The 19,120-nt window shown below is 32.0% G+C and overlaps 1 protein-coding gene across 1 annotated transcript in view; it reads right to left on the bottom strand.

The window, feature by feature from the left end:
- LOC129229892 (gastrula zinc finger protein XlCGF57.1-like) overlaps positions 1 to 5,855 on the bottom strand; it is a 37,909-nt gene extending 32,054 nt beyond the window's left edge. The window contains exon 1 of the mRNA XM_054864277.1: positions 5,685 to 5,855. The gene's annotated coding sequence lies outside the window, so the exon portion shown is untranslated. The remainder of the gene's footprint in view (positions 1 to 5,684) is intronic.
- Positions 5,856 to 19,120: the final 13,265 nt, after the last annotated feature.

The raw sequence follows: 19,120 nt of genomic DNA, 5'->3' as shown, positions 1-19,120 counted from the left end.
TTCATGCAAAATACTTGTTGTTGGAAGTTAGAGCATCCCACACTTGTTCTCCTAAAAAAAAGGTAAATAAATAAAGAGTTCCTGAATTTTCTTAAATAGTAGACTACTACAATTTTAGTCTCTTTGGGACCCTTAAAAATCGGGGACCCATGGCCAAACAGCTTGGTCTGATTGGTAATTAAGCTCTGATTTATTTCTATAATACAATGGGAATAGAAATTCCATGCTTCATTTTTATTTGATCTATAGATGTAAAACTCATATCATATATATTTCAACGTCTCCGCATGCGGAAGGGTTTCATTTACGTTTAAATAATTTCGCGCAATAATCTTGTCTAGTCAATATGAATAGAAAAAAGGGGCCCCATACCACATAGTACCCCACTTATCACATAATAATTCAGCCAGGGACAATTGAGAGGGCATGTCAGCCTAGTCCGATGCGAGGAGCCCGACCCTTGCAAGGGCCCGTGTCGGAATCAGAGTTGTGTTTAATTTTTATAAGTTTTATATAGGGAGGGGGCCTGGCGACCAAACTAACTAGTAATCCGCCTTGGCTCTCGACAACCCTGAGTTCAACCACAACATAATAGTTTTACAAATTGTCTTCTCGTGCTTAAAATTAAGGATTTTCTCACAAACTACAACTTAAGAATGGTGCGTTGCATCCTACCGCATATGTCAAAAGGAGATTAAAAACACAACATAAGATATATTATATATTAGTAATGAAACAATAATAAAAGGACTAATGAGTTAAAAGGAGAGTAAATTTTAAAAAGGAAGGGAAAAAGAATATTACAGAAGACAAGCAACGATTAAATTAAAAATTAAAAAAAACATCCGATCGAGTCGCAACTGTAAAATCGAGAGGAAAATTTGAAAATTCTTTTAAAGCCTTATATTATTAAAAATCTAAGTCAAGTACTTTATTTGCTATAAAATAGAAACTGGCAACAGATAAATATTTTTTAAAATTTTTAACTATGTTTTCACAGCTAAAATTGCTAAAAACCTTTTAGAGGTTTTTAAATAATATCTTGGTTAATTAATGTCATCCACAGATGAAACCCCTAGCTAAGAACACTCTCGATCAACTCTCCTTTCGAACAAATTCTTTTTTTTTTTTTTCAAAATCGGTCCATCCGTTTAGGCGCTAGAGTGTCACAGACAGACACACAGATACACAGACACGTGAAATTTATAACCTCCTTCCTTTGTGTGTGGGGGGTTAAAAATTAAGAGGTGATGAGTTCAAATAATTACTCTGATTGGATAATGTTAACACTGGTACTCTCTCATAGTTCACACATTTGCTACAAAAATGGATCATATTTATTGCATTTTTTACAGAATATTATAATTTTTAGTAGGATTAGATAACTTCAGATCTTTGGGTATTTTATGACGTAAATCTAAGTTTCATTGCAAGGCCGTGGGCTGTCGCCAGCTTCGCCCACGCCTAGCTGTGATATTTGTTGCAAATCAGAAATGATTTTCGGTATGATAAAAGGATAAAGTTCATGTTATTATCATGTATTAAAGTTCATTTCCGAAAAAATGTTTTGACCAATTCAGATGAACGAAATTCCTGTGAGTTGGTTCACCACAGAAGAAAATCTATAATGAGGAACATTAATACAAATGAAATAAAGGTTGTAATTAATGAGGCAAAAATGAATTCGTAAAAAATTTCAAGCAGTTACAAAGCAGACAACCAGGAACAGAAGATAAATAAATACCTTTGTGCTGAACAGTAAAGTAAGACAAAACAACGTTAGAAGAAGCACAAATTTGTAAATTACAGCAGACACGTGTTTCGGCGTTATAGGGAACGCCTTTTTCAATGCAAAAAAATAATGAGCTTATGGATGGCTTTTGTCGGATGTCTCTTCATCCATAAGCTCATTATTTTTTGCTTATGGTTGAAAAGACATCCGACAAAAGCCATCCATAAGCTCATTATTTTTTGCATTGAAAAAGGCGTTCCCTATAACGCCGAAACACGTGTCTGCTGTAATTTACAAATTTGTGCTTCTTCTAACGTTGTTTTGTCTTACTTTAACCAGGAACATGTTAAAAACAAAACATTTGAACAAATGAATTAAAATATTTCAGCAGTCACAAGAAACAATCACTCGGTTAAAAAATTAGTAATTTGCGGAATAGGAGGGGTTTTTTACCTGCTTGTAAAAGCTGCGGTTAAAACCGGGGATAAAACAACCAACTGACAAAAACTTGGAAACCCTGTTCTTTCATTCTTTACATATAAGTATAATGCATTTAATGTACATGTTTATGCCCTCGAAATGCTTATTTTTATGAATGATATCCTCATATAAATAATAGCCGATGATAAAGTAACCCGCGTGTTTCAACAAATGAACTTTTCATAATATGTTTTGGTAATGTTTAGGAAATGCTTTATCGTGACAAGGCTGAACACGATCCGGTGACTTAACTGTTTTTTTTGGTAAGACTGCCAGTTTATGAGAATAAAGAAACGTAAAAATGGTCAACAATGACCGCTATCTATATTGGAGTCAATGTTTAATCCACTGGAGTAAGGATTAAACTGCCAAATTTAATTTACACTACCAAAATATCACCAAACAGGCAATCGCTGGGTTCAAATGTACATAGAAGCAAATTTTCACCCGTCATACCATGATGGATGACTTTCTAGTTTACAATAATTGGGAAAATATAATTTAATTTTATCAAAATTACCATTGATGATAGTGGATAGATATTGGCTATTATATTCATGGTCTCTGTGAATCTGATTATGTAACATAAGTGCTGCGCAAAAAAACACTGAAAAACACCACTTCTAATACATAAACTAGGAGGCTCCTCCCAATGCTCGCTTCGCGCAAACTTAATATTTTTTGATCCTGGATTTCCTGCCTCTTAAGGTTTAGACTGTCTAGAAAACTGAAACGCGAGCAAGAAATTCCAGCGTATTATTTTCCCTTACCGTTTTTTTTTCCAATTATTTTTTTGTGTCAATTTATATGCGGTTTATTAAAGTAAAACGCATTCTGATTACTGCTTTTTAATATATTGAGCTAATTATATAGACACGTTATTGCGGTACTTTTTTTTTTTGAATTTACCTCTTTTTTTTTCTAGTTCTTCTATAGGTTTAATAAAGAAATGATATTTTACTGTGCTGATTTTTTTTTTCTTTTATCGCATGATATCGACCCCACGTCCAAAAAAATTTTCTACGTTGCAAAAATTAAAAAAAAAAAAAAAACTTCACGTATTATGTAATATTTTTCAAATCCTCCCCCTATTCAAACATAAGATTTCATTTATTTGTTCAAAATAATAAAATGTTTCATAAGGATGAGTTCCACTAAAACTCCCAGTTAGACGTTTAATCAAAGATTTCTTTTTTACACATCACTTATATTATTTTACTGCTTTCAACTACATATTAACAATATCCTCATATAAATAATAGCCGATGATCAAGTAACGCGCGTGTTTCAACAATCAAACTCGCTCAACGGAATGATAATTTGATAATTGGTTTTGGTAATGGTTAACATGCATAGAAAGGCTTTATTGTGAGAAGGCTGAACTCGATCCGGTAACTTAACTGTTTTACTGAAGACTGTAAACAATCTGCGAACAAATAAGACTTTTAAAATAATGATCGACTAGTTTCTTAATTCATTTGAAAGATAATTAACTGTCGCTGACGACGTCGTTCGCGTTATTCAAGTACTGTTACACGCGGCGTATTTAAATACACCGCGCGCAACATAAACAAACATCTCAATACTATTCTTTAAATACGTCTGCAAATCTTACATCACTGGAATCGTTACTAAATTAAGGTTTTAAAATTATTTTTAAAAACCTTTTTGTGTACAGAAATATTTACGAAAAAGTTGGAACCTAGACTGAATGTGTTTTCTAAATTTTTTTCTTTTTTGTTTCTGATGACTAATTAAAAATAAAACTTGCCGTACACAGTGCGATTCTTTTTCTTGTAAACTATTCATTCTATTCCCTGCCAAACCACTTGATTTCCAATACAAAATACATGGACTTGGGAAATATCAAGTAAAAATGTGCCCCCCCCCGCCCGCCCCCCCCAAAAGAAAACTAAGGAAATGTGGAGATTTTTCTAAACCCTCCCTCCTCCTCGGGACCCTTACACAACTAATGAGCTTACCTTTTTTCTGGTTATAACCCCTGCCCCCAACTATGAAATGTTACCATGAAACAATCTCCTGTAGAATAACGACTCAAATGCATTAAAATTTAAAAATACAACCCCCTCCCCCCAAGTTGTAATATATACACGTCTCCCGCTACACAACCTTAACTATGAAATGTTACCACGAACTATCTTCCGTGGAATGAAGACTCAAATGCCCCATTAAAATTTAAAAATACAACCCCCCCCCCAGTTGTAATATATACACGTCTCCCGCTACACAACCTTAACTATAAAATGTCACCACGAAACAATCTTCCGGTGGAATGATGACTCAAATGCATTAAAATTAAAAAATACAATCCTCACCGCCCAAAATTTAAAATTTCTACACGTCTTCGCCCCCCCCCAACCTCAATTATGCAATGTTCCGCGAAACAATCTTCCGTGATATATAATGACTGAAAGGCCCCATTAAAATTTAAAGATACAACCCCCGCCCAAAGTTTTAACATGTACACGCCCCCCCCCCCACACACAATCTATCCCTTTCTAACGTTTAAGGTAGAAGATAATAAGGTTTAAAGGGGGGGGAGTACCCCCCTTTCTTTGAAACACCCTACCCTCAATTATGAAATATTACCACGAAACAATCCCCCAAAAATACATCAAATATATTTTTAAAAAACAAAACGAAGAAACCCATAACATGACTTTAAACGCGTTAATCCCCCCCCCCCTTGTGGCCGTGGCAGAAAAACAGTTAAAATGTTTGCAACGATACAATCTTCCAACAATGCATTAAATATAATTGAAGAAAAGCACAAAATTACACACATCCATCTCCCCCCCCCCCCGTAACCCCCCAGTGGTGGAGGCAGAAAAACAGTTTGGGGATATACGCTTCCGTGGATACACCACTGCCTCTATTTTAAAGGCTTTAAATTAATTTAAAAAATTTACTTTTTTAATTTAAATGCATAGACGGCCCTCAGAAAAAAAGCGTCCGAATGGGGGGAGGGGAGGGGACTAGGAGCAACTGAGCAACAACGCGAACCCCCTAACATCACTCTCGATCGGTATCTATACCTTAACCGATCACATCTTATACACGAACCCCAATAACATTAAACTTAAATGAACAACGCTGTATTTAATTTGGATACCGACCCTGATTACGTATCCTATTCTAAGACTTGCGCGATTACCACAATTGGCTGCATGCCAATCTTTGGCATCGTTAAACAATTCATGAAACTGAAGAGAGTTCTGAATCGCCAAGCGGGACCCGATTCCATCGCCAACGGGAATTGCGGGACCAGAGCGGGACCTGTATGGAACCGTATCCTACATATGTTTTAGCAATAAACATGCTTTCTCGGAAATATTGTTGCAATTTACAGCATTGCTTCTCCATTCAAAATTTTCAATAATGCAACAAAATTTGACAAAATGAAATCCGCATAAAACAATAATCCTTTAAGTACACTAACAATTTTAGTTACCATTCAAAGAGTGAATGCCATTACTGTCTGCTCTCAGCTCATGTCCTCATGCGCCTCATGTATGGAACTCGAATTACTTCTTGTATGAAAATGAAATCCGGCCACAATCATTGAGCTGTATTCTACAGCGAAGTTGTAAACAAACAACGTAGCCTACGAGGATGCAACGCTGCTCACTTTTGCCGTTCGTAGGAGTAGCGCTGCAGTATTACTATATTACATGTTTCTTTGCTTACGTTCGACGAGCACGACCTTAGGCATATAGGGACTCTAGGCATATATAGCGACTAGAGTTACTCATCGGTCGACCGGTGAGGTTGGTCGAACGCAAGCATAAATGGAAACTATCAAAATTTCTTTTCTTTTAATTTCTGTGCACTAATCACTGCGGGTAAAAATCCCTCACTGCAGTGCATTGTGGGAACTGTAGCAGACGAAAATCTGGCACTACAGCGTATAATAACACTTGCTTTTGTGTTTCTTATAAACTCTTCTTTCTATTTAAAAATGGCAGGTTTTTTACGTTTTTAACTAAGAAACGTTGTAAAAGAATGATGAACGATTCATTTGATACGAAATACTCTCTTTATTATCGTATTTTCATGGGTTTAAGCCACTTTGGTTCCTTATCAAAAACATGGTGAAAACTTGAATTCCCTTTTTATTTTCCCCGTTTCTCGCCATTTTTCATGCATTCGTAAGTCTTTTTAAGCCCTAAACATGTTCATTATGCGCATGAAGTCCAGTAATCCTTAAATAAAACGAGTTTCTTTAGCACTACTGACACTACGGTTGCGTTCGACGAGCACGACCGAGAGCGACCGGTTAGTTAATCACGTGACAACTAATGATCACCTGCTCCAATCAACTGCTCAGAATGGTAACCGGTTGATCATAGAACGCTGCGGTTTGTTACTGGTTACTTACCGGTAGACCGGTGAGGTTCATCGAACGCAACCTACGTAATTGGTCAAAATACCCGCAGACGGACAGCTGATGGGAGCGTTGCCAAACCGTGAATAAGGTCCGTTTTGATGTCTATTATGCTTTGAAGGTGGCAACGAAAAAGTCCATTGGTTACGATATCAACATTTTTTTTTATTTGGTGTATTGGTTCTGTCTGTCATGTCATGACTCTCGCACGAAGTTGTAAATAATGTTGAACTTGAAAGTCGTTCATTTCAAGAACGAAAAATTTTGTTGTAAAATAAACTGCAAATATTTTCTGTTTTATGAGCTAAATTTTTTGGGGGGAGAAATATTTAATTCTGATTTTCATCTTTAGTTTTTCTTATTGAAAAAATAAAATCTCGATTTATTTATTAATTGAATCTTTGTTTTATGTTTTATATATTGATTATGAGTTACAATGGCTTTCTCAACGGTGTATAAGTACTATATTCTATTGAATTCATTCAGTATTAGTATAGATTGTTACTGAGTATCATTATTTTCCTTCTATTTCTTTATGCACTCACACATTTGATAAGTGAAGCAACATTTTGTTAGTTTCTTGCATTTTAGTTGATTTGTACTGTTTTTTTTTTTTTTTTCTTTTTCAGAAAGGCTTGTGTGATGTTTATAAGTTTGTTTGCATTGAAAGGGAACTCTTAATTAAAATAAGTGTCATTGGAAGGTATACTGTGGTGTAAAATTAAACTCTGTACTTTACTGTGAAGTTTTCAGCTTACCTAAAAGCTAGAAATTCCTGTCAACTAGGAAAGTAGATTTTCAATTTTCTTGTTTAAAATTAAAGCTAATTTTATTGAAATTGAAATGTTTTTCATCTGTTGTACAACACAAATTTGACAGACAATATTTTATTTATAAAATTTTTACATATTTTCCTTAGTAGGGGGAAGTTAGGGCTCATTACACCATGGGGTACCTTGGACCAGCCTCAATAATTAAAGTACTACAGTGAAGCACCATTTATACGTTTTGAAGGGACTATATTAAAAAAATGTAAATAGGTATAGGTTAATGTGTATTAGACTTTGAAAGGACCAATTTTAAAAACATATAATTGATAAAAAACGAATAAAAGAGAAACTTATAAATGGTGCTTCACTATATTAATATATTTTTATACTAGTTTTCTGACCGACTAATAGCGTCTAAAATCCTATAATGAAATCACATGGCCTGCAGTGATATTGAACACATTTCATTTAGACACATTTTATTATTGTTTTAGCAGTGTTAAATAATATTCATAAATCTGCAACGTTATTTTTTTGAATGGTTTTCTCAAAGAATGAGCAGTAAATTGCTCTTATAAGTAAGTTTTTTTAGTTCATAATTGTTTGTAGTTTCTGTATTCTTTGTTGTAAAGATAAAAGTTATGACAATTTTTTCAGGACCTAAGTTACATCTTTCTACTTTTGAAATATCCTCAAAAAAGAAAAAAAAAAACTTTTAAAAGAATTTCGAAATCAATATTGTAATAATTATTATAGTGAAATTGATAAGGACCCAAGTTGTGCTGGTTCTGTTTGAAAATGTAGATGGTTCTGGCATAAATTGCATAAGTAGAAGTACAGGTAGATTAATTTAATATTTGGTGTGATTTAATATCTTATATTGTTCTTCAAACCTTATGTTTTTTCATTCTGAGCACAAATTAGCTTAAGTTAGATACAATATTGGATAATATTTTTCATTAAAATTGTAACTGAAGTTATTTTTGTAATGCAGTCCAACCTACTCCGGGCCTAAGAAACGTTGGTTCACTCCACAAAAGCTCTGTTAAAAAATTAATGTATAGAAAGTGTTATTGAATTGAACATTTTCAAAAAAAACTGTGGTGATAAAAATATTTAATAAAACTCTTCTCAGAAAATCAAACTGCTAATTTAAGTTTTTGGTGACATAAAGAGTGGAAAAAAAAACCAACATTCTTTGGCATATATTATCTCATTTTTTCATTGTTTTAATATTCACGAATTAAAATTACTAAGACATTTTTTAAGAAGTGTAATGAAGAAATTGATGACAAATTATGCATTCTAACTATGGTCTCAATTGAAAAAGGCATAATAATTGACATGGTGAAGCTCAATATAAATGTTGTTGATTTGTTTGCCGAAACAAAACAAACTAAATTAAAATAAATGAAATAAAATTGAAAAAAATAAACAAATAAATAAAAATATTTCTAACATAAATTTTGAGTTCCTTGAATCTGCATTTTAAATTTTGAAAATATTTTTGTGTACCTCAATCCAAATGACTCATGCCTGTGCATGTGCTACTTTTTTTAATGATTTTAAAACCTGTATTAATTTAAGAAATAATAGATGACTGCTGCAAGTGTTGATTGCACTTAAAATTAAAACATTGCTTCACTTTTATTTTGAAGTTTTGTTGCTATTAATTTAGGACTATAACTTGAAAGTATTCAGATAATTAGGACACCAATGTAACTATTTTGAAGGCAAAAATGGCTTAACATTTGTATTATATCTTTATTGTAGATATAATAAGTCCATAGTCAACATTCACCCAGGTTTTAAAAATATTGTTAATATTTATTTTTCTTTTTGTAGAGGAAAACTAAACAAACTGCAAATAATTATTTAATTAAAGAGCTTGCATTATGACAAGAATTCAAATTACTGCTCAAATTTTAATGAAAATGTTTTTTGAAAAATAAATACAAAGCTAAAATTCAACTTGCTAAAACTGTTAGAATACCATTGTAGGGTGTGACTCTGTGAAAGGATTTGAAGAAAAATTAAGATCAACTATTTCCTAAAATGAAAAAAATAATATAAATACATAGTATTAAAATAAGTGAGGCTGGTCCAACAAGCCTCAACTGCTTCTACAACTAGGATTATGTTGAATTTAAAAGTTCTTAAGTAAAAAAGCATTAACTTATGAACCTTAACAACACACCTTTGTAGGTGCCTCAGTGTATTGCAATTTTTATTTGGTAATGATTGATGCAAACAAACATTTGTATAAATGATTCTTTTGTCTTATGGGTGAAAAGACGTCTCTTTTATCTTACTAATTTGTAACCATAATCTATTTTTTTCATTGGAAAAGCAGGTCCTTGTAACCTCGAAACATGTGTCTGTAATTTTAATTGAAATTTGTGTAGTTTTAACTTTGTATGGTACCTTATTGTTCTTGGGTAAACGTTTCGTTGATAAATATAATTGTTTCTTTTAGTATTTAATTTAATAAAATAAAAAGCTAAAATATTCTAAACAAAATTATTTGCAAACATTATTTTCAAAATTGCATATTAAGCCTTAAACGTTTTACAGTCACTGAGCTACATATGTATTAATAATGACTATAAACATGCAAAGGTAAAAGAAATTGATTTGTTGATAATATAATATGTTTTCGAATAATGAATGTTCAACTACTTTGATGGATTTATACAATATGTTATGCTTATTTTTTTTTTCAATTTCTTTTATTTAATTTTTTATCTGTTTATTTATTTATTTTTTTTTTGCACAAAACTATTCAGTATATGTTATTAAAAACATTTTGTGAATTTGTTTCTGTATAATGTTTTGTTGTGTTTGGACCAACAGAACTACTTTTTGTTGCCACTTTTAGCTTAAAGAAATAAAATGATTTTTTCCTATTTATAGAAGCAAAACTTACGATATTTTATGTGCATGCTTTAAGTATAGCTTGATAAGTTTAATTTTAGTTGTGCACTTTATTCTTTAATTAATGTTATGTTATTTTATTAATCTTCTATTCCTAAATTTAAATTCTTTCACTTCTTTTTATTTGTTGATATTTATTTCTTTTCAAAGTAGTGAGATTTTAGGAAATATCAAATTACCATTGTGATAGTTATTCTCTTAAAGCATTCTTATGACCAGCATTTTAAAATTCAATGCACTTATAATAAATAGCAAAATAATTAAAACAATTAATAATAATAAAATATTTCATTGAAATTTAAACAAAGAGTTTGAGGTGGGAAGAAGTAAAAGTTGTAATTACAAAAAAAAAAAGCTGATTTGTAATCATATAACTAGTATTGAAATTAGAAATGAGGTTGATAAAAAATCCAAAATTTCACTATGCATCTTGTCCTTTAAATGAACTTGAAGTACAGCCACTTTTTAAAGAGGTACAGCAGTACTAATTTGTTATTATTTTTCTATATACACTAAGTTCACACTGGAGAAATATCCAAGGTGGGATTTTTTGCCTCGAACAAAATGTTAAGTTCAACTTTAGTGGAACATGCCTACAAATGGATTTTTATTGAGTGGGATTTTGAAAAAGGTTACAAAAATCAGACAATCCCACATCCTAGTGTGAACCCACTTCGTTGACTAATTCGTCTTTTGATAGTTGTCAGTAACTGCCCCTTCTGTGAACATGTTTAAACTGTCTTCATATTTATGTACATAGTTTATTTATTTCATGAATTCAATATTATAACATAATCAAGCAATTAATGTCCTCTTTTTCCCAACCCTCTTGTTCTGTGTCTCATAGTTTGTTGACTGTCTTTTATTATTCTATTTTCCTGATTTCATTTTTTTTCTTTTAATGTTTTAGATGAACTTTTGACCCAGCTGCTTACTCTCACTGCTTCGAAAATCTCCAGACCCATGACAATGAAACTAGCATCAAATCATAAAGGCTGTGATACAAGTGTGGCTGAAGCCAACCCATCTGATAAGCAGGTTGTATGTCAGATCTGTGGCAGATGGTGCAGCTCGAAAAGTAGCCTTCTCACGCACTTAAGAGTGCATACTGGAGAAAAACCGTTTGCATGTGACGTCTGTGGTAAGAATTTCACACAAAAAGCAACTTTGCAAAGGCATAGACATTTGCATACTGGAGAAAAACACTTTAAATGCGAGTTTTGTTCGAAAAGGTTTTATAGGAAAGATAAATTGTTAGAACACCTCCATGTACATCGCTGAAGCTTATTCAGAGTAAAATCCATTACCTGCACCAATCAACCTTACACCTATTACCAGAGCAAGATTAAGTCATGATCCCAAGGCACCAAAACTGTGGCTTAAGTTCTAAAAAATTAGAGAAATTTAATGTCATGCTATAGCAAGACGTGAACATTAATGCTGGAGAAAAAATTCCCCTTAATATTTTAACTTCTTCCCCAAATCCTATAGCCACTACAGGCTTAAAACTATATTTGTATTGTTCTGCTATGACAAGCACAAAAGACACATCAATAGCTGAGCCCAAAAGGAGAAACTGCTTTATTTTTAAAAGTTTTATGCCTGCATATACTGGATTCAGGTTCCACTTTTTCAGAATTTTTTTCTTCATATTTCTCGTTCACACATGAGAACAACCCAATCTAGACAAGAAGAGCATATATGACTTTTGTGCTTATCATGGTAGTATCATTTTATTCAAAAGTTATATAATAAGTGAGTTTGATAGTTACAACCAGGCAAAATATGGCAAGATACAGTTGAACTCTCTTAATACAAAATCACTGCTACAACGAACATTTTGTTTGGCAAGTTTGGTTTGCTATCTGTGAGCAAAGTATTTCATGACGCAGTGAAGCCATTAATATTTGAGAATATAGTTTATTCATACTCGAATAATAACTGAACAAAAACAACCCAAGAAAAAAAAACCTGATGCACGTGTATTTATAGTTCACGTAAGCCAGGTGATTGCGAATTACTTCACTTCACAATCTCCCCCCCCCCCTTTCGCAATATTATTGAAAATAAGCTTAATAAACTCCTTCAGTCCATTTTTCAACAAAGCTTTTGTGAACAAATCAGCTATATTCACTTTGGTACGTAATAATAATAATAAAAGTGAAAAATATTGAAAAGACCACACCAAAAGCCCATAGATGCGCAACGCAGCAAAACTAAAAAGCCAAGTAAATATAAAACTAAGCAAAAAAAATTTCAAATATTAAACAAATTATATAAAATTAATAATGATAAAAAGGAAAATTGCAAACAGCTATTAAATAGGAAAAGATAGAGTATGAATCCAGAGCTCATCAGCCATGGAGGATTCATTAATTATGGACAAAAGACCAAAAATTAAACTATGAACTAAAAGAGTGTTTAAGCTCCAGTACATGCAATATAGAGTAACATTGGGCAAAAGCACCACTTGCTAAACTAGAAACAATACATATTTTACAATATAATTAAATCTTTCTCAGTTAACTTGCGTGCATAAAAATGTTTACATCTATATGTTTCAGTCTGTTATCAATATTCATATTGTTTAAAAAGAAAATAGCAGATTGGTTGTCACAAAAAATTAAAGGAAAAATTTTTGAAAACCATAAATCACATTCATTCACAATATTAGCTAGCCAATGGGCCTCAGTTGCAGCAGTATCTCAAGCAATGAATTCCGATTCCATGCTGATTTTAATTATGGTTTTCTGAACACAAGATCTCCATCCTAGAAATACATTAACAATTGACCAAATAAAACCACTAATTGATCTCCTAGAATCTGTCGCCCAAGATGCATCCGAACTCATGACAAAATTTGAAGAATTATAAAGAGATACGTTTATAGCATAATCTTTTGTACAAGCAACATATTTCAACACTCTCAAATGTAAATTCCAATGATGTACATTTGGATTGGGGAAGAGAATTGTGCAATATAAATAATATAAAATAATGTATCTGCTCTCGTTCTGTTCGCGAGAAAAAGTAAACTACATAACTCTTTAAAAGGAAAATTTAGATTACCACCTTCACCAGATTGAATACAAACTTGTCTCACATCCATAGGCGTTTTTACAGGAATTTTCATATCCACTGGAAATTTTTGTAGCAATTTATTTATATAAGAATGCTGATGCATATAAATATTATCGTTGACATTCTCATATTGAACACCTGAAAAATTTTTAATTGGGCCTAAATTAATGATTTCATATTTTTACTTAAGGATGCAAAAATATCATTTAAAATTTTATCATCCCTGCAAAAAATAGCCAAATCATCTATAAACGGTAAAATAATACATTCATTTTCAAGTCAAAATAAACAAGGACAATAATTAGATTTCGAAAATCCAAGTTTTACAATACTTTCAGATAAATGATAATACCAATTTCTACCCGATTGTTTTAAACCGTATAATGATTTATTGAGTTTTAAAACGTTATTAGTAGGATTGATATGCTTTGGTAAAACATAAAACTTTTGTAAATTCCATATAGATATTCTCTTTTAAAAAACTACAAATATGCATTTTTTTATATCAAAATGCCAATGTTTCCACTGTCCAATAATTATCAATAGAACAAAAAATAATTTAACCAGTACATAGTCTATGACCAGCAAAAACGTAGAAGAAAAATCAATATTAGGTTTTTGTTTATGGCCGTGTGCAACTAACCTTGAACAAAATTTATTTACAGTACCATCAGTTATCATTTTACAATTCTGAGGTTTAGGAACAATCTGCCACACATTACAATTTTCAACCGCTTCTACTTCATGCGTGAAATTTTCCCATTTATCACGAAATTTTGAGTTTTTAATTTCTTCGTAGGTTTGAGGTACTTCCACAAAACAACACAAGTAGTCCGCTTCTTCGTCAGATTCCTCATCTAATGTCTCTACATTTTGTTTTCCCGTAGGTTTAAAATTAAAAAAAATTTTATCAATTGAGATTCCCATCTTTCCAGCATATCTATCAACATCGTTTACTGACCTGCAACAAGTTCCGTCAGAAGTATCCTGACCCTGTATATATTTAGCTCCAGAAAGATGACTGAGATTCAATATCAAATAATTTTTACGTAATGCAATTTGTAGAGTTTTAAAATGATATGAACTGTGATTTCAAAATTGTTTAACTATTAAAAGTTTAAAAATGTGGCAAAAGGATAGCATGATTAGCCATACTAGTTCAAAATCAAAATATTCTATAGGCATCTTTGAATGGCCATTTGAATTTATATAAAAATGTATATTGTTGAATTTTTTGAATTTTCTGATCCAATCAAACCTATTTATTTTCCGTTTGAAGATTGCAAGATGCTTCATGAAAATAAGTGAGCAATAGGGGAGAGGATGATGGTTATTTTATTTGTTTTTTAATTTTTTTAAATATTTAGTTATCTTTTTAAACACAAAAGTTATATAATTTTGATATTAGATTTTATAAAATGTAATAAATAGTTTTTAATCATCAAACTTCAACATACATGGAAGTTTGCTCAGCTTTAAGAAGCTCTTACTTTCTATAAACACCATTTTACAGCTGGTTTCTTAGTTAAAATTAGAGTGGACTGTAAAGGTTGAAAAGATCGGCATTAAAAGATAATGTATTTACAATTGAAAAAACAAGACTTATCACTGAGCTTCTGTTCAAATAGAATGTGTACCAGGTTAAAAAACTGCCCACAACATAGCAAAACACAAGCTGTTTGAATGATATGGTGCCACAGGAACTTGACGTATGAGCATGATGCAATAACAACTGTAAGCAATATCTAAAAACGAACCTTGAGCTAAACTGACTGGGTTAAAATTCCATTTCTTTTATCTTTTCTGTGTGGAAAACATTATCCTAATGTTTTCTACACATTAAAAGTAAACTTGATATGCAGAGACGAAATTTGAGCCCACTTGAAACTGGTTTCTTAGCTGAGAAGTTTTTTTTTTAAATGAAATCAAAAACAAAATTAAGTTTACCTTATGTTATTGAAAAAAAATTAGGAAATAATTCACACAAATACTGAACATCTGGCAATCCTAGAGAAAAAAAAACTTATTTTATGTGTAAACTGTATGTAACCATTTACTCAATACAATGTTTCTTGTTTGAAATATTTTACATTGAAGTCGTCTAAATTTTACTATATTATTTTTATCTTTAATAAAAATGTTTGCAATATTTTAAACTGAAATGTTTTGCGTAAATGTATTTTTATGTTATGCATCTTTGGGAAAGGATTGTTTTTTTAAACCTTCAATAAGGTTATAATTATAAATTATTAAATTCTTATGAAAGTGCAATGATTGTAGATAGATATTATATGAGGCAGTGAGAAGCAAAGGGATGTAAGTGGACATATTCAAGTTTTGAGTAAAACGTGTTTAAAGATAACATCCCAGTCAAGCTTTCATCAGATTTTTTTTCTAAATCATGCTGTATAGCAGCAACTATCAGGGCTACTAGTACCATCTCTTGCCCCCAGACAGAGGAGAGGTTCACCTACCATGTGTGCTGTTTTTCTCCAAATTGTTAATTTTGTCACTTACATCCCTTTGCTTCTCACTGCCTTAGATATGCTTCATTTTTATGTTGTGGTGGTGCTTATTTACTGATTTTCTGCGCAAAGCACTTAAAAATTTCTCTGAGGACCTCTCTTCATAGAGATTCTTCCTAGGGAAACCCTGGTAGGAGGTCACTGTAACTTCCCAAAAAAATACATCATTCAACAAGTGTTGCCTCATCATTAGGAAAATTTGGAGACTGTTGTTATAGTGCCTAGAAAGAGTAGTGTGCCGATCGGCGGGGAAAAAGTGAGGTCAGATCTGAGGAAAATCCAGGTGGCGCTGCACTCGAGTAGTACGTTATGCTCCTCAATCAGACTCGTTTTAAATCAGCGATTGCATGCTGATTTCGCAGTTTAAAAACCCCGTTTTTCGGATTAAACTTATTTCTGCGCAAAAGACAAATTCTGTAATAAGTGCTAATTGTAACATGGGTGTTCGTTTATTTTTTGAAGCATATAAAATTACCTTATTACCTTATTATAAAACTACCTAACTTCAATGAAAATAGTAGACTATAAGGGCCCATTCATTAAATACGTAAGGGTCCCAAAATAAATAATAAAATAAAATAATTTGCTGAAGAAAGTTAAAAAAAAAAAAAAAACAAGTGGTCAACTTACGAAGGGTGTTTTACAATACTCCAAAACAAATTTGGCGAACATTAGTGGTCAAGATAGACAGGTGGTCAAGATAGAGAGGTGGTCGAGTTACAGAGGTTTTCCTTCATTATATGAGATAGGACTAATTCCGTTCCTGACAAAAACGGTCAACATAGACAGGTGGTCAACTTACAAGGGTGGTCAACTTTACAGGTTTTACTGTATTTGTAAATATACAGGCTAATCAAATGACCTTTTAATTTTCTCCTTCGGACAAAGTCGTGCGGATACCGCTAGTTACAAAATAAAACTGCTTCTAAATTCTTGAAGCTAATTAAAATTATCAGGGCTTCTCAGTCTGAGTCGAAGAACAGGATAATCTACTTTTACACCTTTGACCAAAATAGTAGCATTGATTTGTAAATTTTCTTCTACTTCAATAATGATCTTTTTATCGTCAATATTATTTTCCACATAATTTTCATTGTATACAAAAACTACAATATTTGGAGATTTTTTAAATTTCATACAAACCCAATATTCGTTAGGCAAATTAATATGAACAATTTCATCTATAATAGATTTATACGTGGTTATTTCAGTTTTATCTGCGGAAAGATCAAGTTTTATTTTTTTCAAACAGGGAACATTTTTCTTAACTGCATAATTCCTGATGGCCCTTTGCTTTGGTATTTTTTTAGTAAAGTATGTTGGCAGATTTGGGAAAATTGTCGTAATTGCCTCGTCTTTTAAAAAAAAGTTTTCCCCGGGGAATCAAAACTTCCTCACCATTTATAATATGCCCATTATGCGTTTCAATAAAATGTTTTTCGAAATGCAGAGCACAAATTGAGCAATATTTATCAAAAATTTTATCTAACCTGGGAATTAACGAGTTCCATTTCTTTAATTTTTCTTCATCTGCTGGAGCTTTAAAAAGCGAAACTTTTTCTTTGCATGTTTTGTATCCACTTTTGCACCCTGGTACGAAACAAGATGAAGCTTTACTTCTTCTAATATTAAACTTTGATGCCTCCATTAAAAGCTTAAACGCTGTTTCATGAAATATTCACGAAATAAAGGTAAAAAAGAGAAACGCGAAACTAAATTGTAACAAAATCCCGCGTCTACTAATGTAAACACCGCGAAATTGAACGTACACCTCGACCGCACTGCCCTCTAGCGGTTTTCATACATTTTGTCTTCAAGAATCGAAGGGGAAAAAGCGCCGATCGGCACACTATTCTTTCTAGGCACTATACTGTTGTGCAATATTACCATTTTTTTTTTAAATATTTTGTTTTGGTTACCTTTTTAGTGGTGCTTAAGCCTAATGCCTGTTAATGAGCCAAAATTTCAGAAACATCCCAAAATTTTGGGCTGGCAACACATTCTAAAATTGAAAAACTATTTTTAAAATTTTAAATTTTTTTTCCATGATTTCAATGATTTTTGCATGCATATTAGAAGAGTTTTTACAGGGGGGGGGGGGGGTCAAGATTTCTCATAGTTTCCGAATTTTTCAGTCTTCAGAAAATTTACTTGTGTCCACTTGCATCCCTGCCGTAATGACTCATTTCATGCAGGAAAATGTGCGTGCTCCTATTTTATCATTTGGAATATCATTCACTAGGTTGAGCATCCCCCCTCCCCTGAAAAGTTCAAGTTTGGAACCTTACTGTTTCTTTCTCTGCCTGAAATTGGTCATTTAAGAAGATACTAGTTGCTAATAGAATTCGCCTAAAAGGAATATTAGTCCACGGGTCTGGCCAGAGGAAATGTATGTCCTTTTAAGAACCCTTCACAAAATTCTGATTAACCAAAATGACCCTTCACAAAGTTTTGATTGATCAAATGAAACTTTTCATGAACTCATTTTTTAATAAATGGGTACACAAACCAGAAATCTAATGCATATGATGGATAACTTTTGGTTGATATTTTGAAATTTCATAAAAAGATTTGATTTCACACAAAAAAAAAGAAGAAAAATCACAAAAATAGGATCCTTGTAGTCAATGCTCTTTAAAACAACTTTTCATTATAGTGACCGGTGCATGAAGTCCCGTTAGCTATTCCATTGATGCAGTGTTAATTTTACGTCCTTTAGAACGTCTAAACTGAACTGTTAATTTCAATATAATGTTCAAAAAATTAGGTTTCAACTTATTTGTAATTTCTAAAGACAATCTTTTAATTCTTTAAGAGTTATATATTTAACAGTTTTATGTTTCCTAAGGTAAAATATTGCCATTGAAAGGGGCTATTTGAGGGTATAAAACGGTCAAAGAATAGATAGGAATCATAAATGACAACTATAAATCATCAAGTGTTTGCTAGAAACCATCCTATGTAATTTTCTAGCAAAACAATGTTTTTTAAGACTTAGTACTTAATCAAAATTTAATATAAAGTTATCAGATTCATTAATTGACTATGAAATATTCTTTTATTCTTGTAGAAAAGTTTTCACATACATTTACATTTGCTAATATGCAGATGGAAAAGTCTTGAATTGTTTAATACTATTAAAAATGATTAAGGTTAGCATTAAAAAATTCTGATTTAAGTAAATTTATTAAGC

This window comes from Uloborus diversus, chromosome 1 (assembly GCF_026930045.1).
Source record: "Uloborus diversus isolate 005 chromosome 1, Udiv.v.3.1, whole genome shotgun sequence".
Classification (NCBI taxonomy): Eukaryota; Metazoa; Arthropoda; class Arachnida; order Araneae; family Uloboridae; genus Uloborus; species Uloborus diversus.
Note: the sequence above shows the minus strand (reverse complement) of the source record. Positions and strands in the feature narration are given on the sequence as shown.